This window comes from Ursus arctos, unplaced genomic scaffold, assembly GCF_023065955.2.
Source record: "Ursus arctos isolate Adak ecotype North America unplaced genomic scaffold, UrsArc2.0 scaffold_7, whole genome shotgun sequence".
In the NCBI taxonomy this organism is placed as follows: domain Eukaryota; kingdom Metazoa; phylum Chordata; class Mammalia; order Carnivora; family Ursidae; genus Ursus; species Ursus arctos.
In genome coordinates, this window is record NW_026623089.1 from 69,264,094 (window position 1) to 69,269,101 (window position 5,008).

Here is a 5,008-nt window from a genome sequence, read left to right on the forward strand (position 1 = left end):
TTCATTTCTACCCGATCAAAAGGAGACCAGTGGTGGTGGTCTGTCCTAGAACACCATGGACCTAGGGGGTCTGTGCTAGAACATCGTCCCATAGTGCATCAGCTGTTATCTGCCCAAACATACTTGTCTTTAGGATGCTGTGAAGATGAGGGACAGGTGGCCCCTCTGCCTGTAAGTTCCAGAGGGCACCAAGTGAAGATGGCGCAAGTCACTGTAGGACAGAGAGGCTGCTGAAGTAGGGAAGAAGCCACTTTCTCCCCAGAGCCTGGCAAAAGGCCACCTTGAGATGGAAGACATCACATAGACAGCAAGAGAAGTTCACTGGGAAGGCCATTTAGTGGAGGCAGGATCTCATTATCATGTCCATAGGCTTTCCTGACTAAGCATGGTGACATGGTGTCCATGGGCCACTTGAGCCTGGAGTGGAGAGGAGTGATGACCAGATCAAGTGATGACCAGAAGTCCATGGTTACCTGGTCTCAGAGGGGCTGCTCATGAAGTGTAGTGGCCACTATACCAAGGGCCACTGAAGCCTCAGAGTGAGGGAGAGCTGGCAACTGGATTCACGGACCACCAAAGCCCATAGTCAGTTAGGTCCTTCCTTCACAAATGTAAAGCAGCAGATCCTCCATAGAGAAGGAACCTGTGCTGATGAGCAGACCAACCAATCAAGAAGGGCAGGTGTACCCAGCCTCTTCTGAAATTGGGTGCTGAGGAATTTGAGCTCACTGTGAACAAGGAAGGGAGACCTCCACTAAGTCATAACTACAAGGTGAAGCCCGTCACTCTAGAGCCCTCACAGGTGGTGCTCCTGGTGTTCACTCTGAACCCGTTGTAAGACACTCTGGACATCAGCTCCACAATGACAGGGGACTTTTCTTTGTTTCCACGTTTCACTGATACAGCTCCGGTGCCTAGAACAGCTGCCGACACACACAACTGCCCAACACATATCTGTTGAATAGAATGAATGAATGGATGTTTGAGTTGAGGAACAAATGAGAATCAGAGAAGGGAAACTATAAAGTGCAGTTCGTACACCAGGAGAGCAGCACAATTTCTTTTAATGGCCACTCTACTCTTGGTTTAGCGATTGGATTGTGAAGCCATATAGTATGGTGCATTGTGGCACCTTCTTAGAGTTCACCTTTTTTTAGCACCATACCTTACAGAATTGAGTTGACTATGCCCCTTACTCCACGAAAGGCCATCACTTCTTTCTTTATTACCTGTTCGACTCTCATTCCCTCCCCAGTCAGACCCACTCGACTGCCCTGCATATATGTGCTCACCATCCACGTTCTTGGTGTTCACTTTTATGTGTACCTGCACTGACGTGCCATGGCACACCTGGGCACGGTCCCCCAGGGGGGCGCCAATTTTGATGGATTGGTGCCCATGCCACATGAATTTTACCTGTTTTAAATATTGTCCCTGTAAATAGTCTTGGAAAATACATAATGCTCATTTAAATATGCTTTTAATTTTTTATTAATAATGTTGAAAAATGTGTATCTCTGATTCTCTTTTTCCTTCATTCTACTTTTTTGTTCTTGTTTTTGCAAATGATGCATGCTGTCCTTACTTCTTCTGACTGCTACCAAATATTTCATTGCAAGCACTAACATTTTAGTTACCCACTTTTCTAAGCACAGATACAAAGGTTACCACCTTCTTGCTGCCATCAGCAACACCACTGTGGTTAGGAATATCCTACTGCATCTTTCTTTTTGGAGACGTGTGCTAATTTTTCCCAGATATATACCAGATTGAATCACTAGGTACAGTGGTGTATGTGTCTACTTTCATTATGTGTTAATAATTATTCTCTGTTGAGGCTATCTTCATTTACATTTTCTCCAGGAATTCATGAGGATTCCTGTGTCCTCTGATGATCTCCAGAACTTGGTATTATCTTCCTTTAAAAATATTGAGTAAAGTGGTATTGCATTGTTGTTTTAATCTCTGCATCTCTAAATTCTAGTGAATATGAACCTCTTTTTAAATAGCTGTTAGCTATTCAGCTTTTCAGTTCTGTGCTTATATTCATATTCTTTGCCAGTATTCTAAAGGGCTTCCTGATTTTTCCTGTTTATTTTCATGAGTTTTAAATGTGCCAGACACGAATCCCTTCTAAGTTTTTGGAGCCTGAAAAAAATCTTTCCAATCCATTGATATTGCTTTCTCAGTATTTCTACAAAGTGGAATCAACTTTTATGTCCTAGTATTTGCAGAAAGGGATGTCCAGGTACAAGATCCTGTTGATATTTGAATGTCTACCCCTTTGGGAAGGTGGCATCTTAAAGAAGGGGACCTTCTTTCATTGAGCCTTCATTATATACCAGACATCAAGGTCCCTGCTTTCTGCCAGCTGTTAGTCTAAAGGGAGAGAGACATAACAAAGAAAGACTCATCCAGACAGTGAAAACGTATGGAAAATAACCAATGCCAAGTAATGTGATCACATGACACACCTCCCTCCGCAGAGGGCCAATAGATCTTTGAAATAAGTACATCATTTACCAGCAGCATCCCTCCAATAAGTAGCTGTGGGTGCAGTGGTTCAGGATTAAGTGGTATAGTGTCATGTTGCTCTAGAATCCATCTTGGGTTGTGTCGTGTGCGCCCAGGTCCTATAGGCCTCATACACGAAGGTGGAAATCATTCCTCTGGGCATGATCTTACTTCCACCACCTAGAGCGTGCATCATTTTCTGGAAACCAGTTCTGCCGTTCTTTGTCTTGTCCTGCACAGCTCTAATAGAAGGAAGCCTAGAGAGAGCGCAGAGTCCCGGGTGCTGCCTAATTCCCATCTCCTCCCAGCAGGAAGCCAAGTGCTAGGGACTATCCATTTGTTGTTTCTTCCATTAGGCTGGCTCTAAGCAGGTGCTCACAGAGGCTTCTCTTGCTTCATCTTCCAGCGTAACATGTAGTCAGAGCCCCCTGGGCTGACATGAAGGACTAGAGTACATTCTTGCTTGCTTACATCATAATATTCTGCCAATTCTTCTGTACACATCAACACTTTCTGTTAAATATTATAAATGAAGGCAGCAACTCAAAGATTTTCTATTCCTTCTCTATAATTTCCTTCTTAGACTGCCTTCTATCTTCCTCTCTTGTTTGTGCTCCCTGAAGGCATACAGTCAGCTCTAATTTTTAAAGAAATAAATAGGAAAGATGTGAGTTATCTAGGCCTTTGGTTTCACCACCCCTCCTCGGTCTGGCCCCCTGCCCACTGTTGGTCACGGGTGCACCCTGGATTTACCAGAGGGGAGAGAGCAATAGGGAAACAGTAGAAATGGATTCACTTAATGACCTTTCTGTATTTTGGTTTAAAAACAAATGGGGAAAAGAACAAATTAAAGCTACTGTCAAATAATATTCGAGATTATCCATGGGTTACAAATAGGCATGGCCCCCATTATCTTGTCAATAAAATGGTTGATTTATCACCCCCCTCTTTTCTTCTTAGAGGTATGCCTTTCTAGATACTTTTTATGAGACTTTCCTGGGAATTCCAGGCTGGAGCTAACTCAGAGTGATGCGTGAGTGTAGGTGGGCAAGCTATGGTAAGTGGGGCTGAGTCTGGCCAGTGACAAAATGGAGGGTTTTTTTTCAGTCTTCACAGCTCTTGGCAAAGCTGAAGTGAATTGGAATTCTTCATGATACAATCAAGATTCTAAAGATATTTTGAGTTTCCAAAAGTACCAAACAAAGGAAAGTCACTTTCTCCAGTCTGTGGCCTGAAACCCCTCTTTGCTTTCTTCATCTGGTCATTGTCATGGGATGATGGATTAGTAGGATAAAATAAGAATCTCCAACAGCCATTTGATTAACCTGAGGCTGACAGCAAGTCATCATCTAAGGAGGAATTGGGCTTCAGTTGTGGAGTAAGGAGAGTAGATGAATCATATCTTAGCAAAAAATCACAAGTTTTAAAATTTACTTTTTCTCCTTGAGAAGGTCCATAGGCCTTAGGATTTTAGGGTCAAAGGAATGATATTTTGCTATACCCAGGTATACCAGACTCATTCACTATTGGAATTTCCTTTTTTGTTTTATTTGTTCAATACACCTTAAAGAGCTAGAACCCTGTTTCTTAACCCTGGATAAACATTACCTACCATTGCTTGGTAAGTAGTATATGGGTTTTTTTTTGACCAATGCTTATTTAATTCTCTTTTTAATAATCCCCTTGCTGGAGAAAACAAAAGGAGTGTTGAAATGAAATGAAATTTTTACTTTCACTCAGTTAATCAGAAAATGGAAGAATTACCAATGTTCTCCAGATTAGCTCCAGGTAGGGTTGGCAGATAAAATGCAGGATGCCTAGTTAAATTGGAAGTTCAGATAAACAAAGAATACATTTTTTTAAAAGTGGTAAGTATGTCCCAAATACTGCAGGAGACATACTTACACTAAAAAAATATTTATTGTTTATTTGAAACTTGAATTTAACTGGCAATCTAAAATTTAAATTTAACTATATTTTTATTTGCTATCTCTGGAAATGTAACTCTATGCCTGGATTTAATAAGCTATAGATTAAATCCAGATTAGTTTTTTCATTGTAGTTTTTGAAATATACTATTCTAGCCAATGAGATATGAGTGTTTCCATGGAGGAAGGCAGTTTGGGGCTGTGGAAAGCACAGGTGCTAGGACCTGGGAGGCCTGATGACATGTGAGTCATTCCCTGGTTGGTTGTCCTTGGACAGGACACATGACCTATCTCAGCACTCATTTCTTCATCTACAAATTAGGGGTTTGTACTCTAGCTTCTCTCTACTGCCCTAGGTTTTCACACCATGCTTTCTAGCGCCCCCTGGAGAGAGGCAAGTGAGCACAAAGAGCTGGGCTCCTGTGTCAGCATTAGATATTGCTTGGATATCACATTTGGAGGCTTAAAGTAAAAAACAAAAGATTGCAAGCCATCAGTATAGATACTTCCAAGGATTCTCCCAGTTCTAAGTGTTACAGGAGTCCTTAAGGGACACTGCAGAGAAA